At 60.1% G+C, this 884-nt stretch overlaps 1 protein-coding gene across 1 annotated transcript in view; it reads right to left on the reverse strand.

Moving 5' to 3' along the window:
- The window catches only part of FBXW8 (F-box and WD repeat domain containing 8), a 113,551-nt gene that overhangs the window by 2,652 nt on the left and 110,015 nt on the right, over positions 1–884 (reverse strand). The gene's annotated exons all lie outside the window — the stretch shown is intronic.

Below are 884 nucleotides of genomic sequence, written 5' to 3' on the forward strand. Positions count from 1 at the left end.
GTGGCTGTGGTGGGCAGTGGGGTGGGAGACTGAGAACAGTGGGACCAGAGCTCAAGAGGCCATGGGGCACTGGCTGCCAGGACTGGACTGAGTCTGAAAATCCCCAGCAGACTGAGCAGCATCAAAGCCTTGCGCTGGTAAACGAGGCTTTTGAGACCTTCTCTGGAACAAGTGCTAAGCACTGGTGAGAACTGACGGGCATCACAACTGAGCTAGGAAGGTGGGGCAGGACACAGCTCTGGGCACCACCTTACTTACCCCGGCTTCACCTTAACGATCCACCCGAGCGAGAACAGCTTTTCAGGGAGAGAGATGAGCTCTGCTCGAGGGCAGGCCTCGTGGGCTGTTGGAGCGGTCAGGCTGAGACAGCTCTTGAGAAAAAAGTAAAGGCTGTCCTTATAGATGGTTCAGGGCAGCCGCGGTGTGGGCGTTTGCTGCCTTCTGGCACCACCTGGTGGCAACTCACTGCGTCACCACGGAAGGCAGGCGCCCCAGCCGAGAAGGCTGCTGGCCCAGCGCCGGCTACCACTGCCCCGCAAGAAGGCAAGCCAGTCCTCTTTGGACCTTGTACTTAAACTGGACCTGTGAGCAGTCTTCACTTCTTCATGCCATGCAGTTGGCGGGGACACGCCTCGGTGTCCATCTGCAGCCTCAGCTGTGGAAGCTCTGCGTCTCGTCACAGCGGTGCTGACGGACAACCCGGGGGGCTGGGGGTGGGAGGGGTTCGCTGCCTGTCTCCTGCAGGGACGTGGCGGGGCTGGGTGGGTGTGGGCGAGGGGGCAGCCTCTTGTCGGCTCCAGCTGATCCCTGCTCAGGCGAGGCCACCTCTGCTTTAAAGGTTAGAAGCAAGCTCAAGATGTTTAACAGGTGAGGCCCCCTTAGTT

This window comes from Bison bison, unplaced genomic scaffold (assembly GCF_000754665.1).
Source record: "Bison bison bison isolate TAMUID 2011002044 unplaced genomic scaffold, Bison_UMD1.0 scf7180017864495, whole genome shotgun sequence".
NCBI lineage: Eukaryota > Metazoa > Chordata > Mammalia > Artiodactyla > Bovidae > Bison > Bison bison.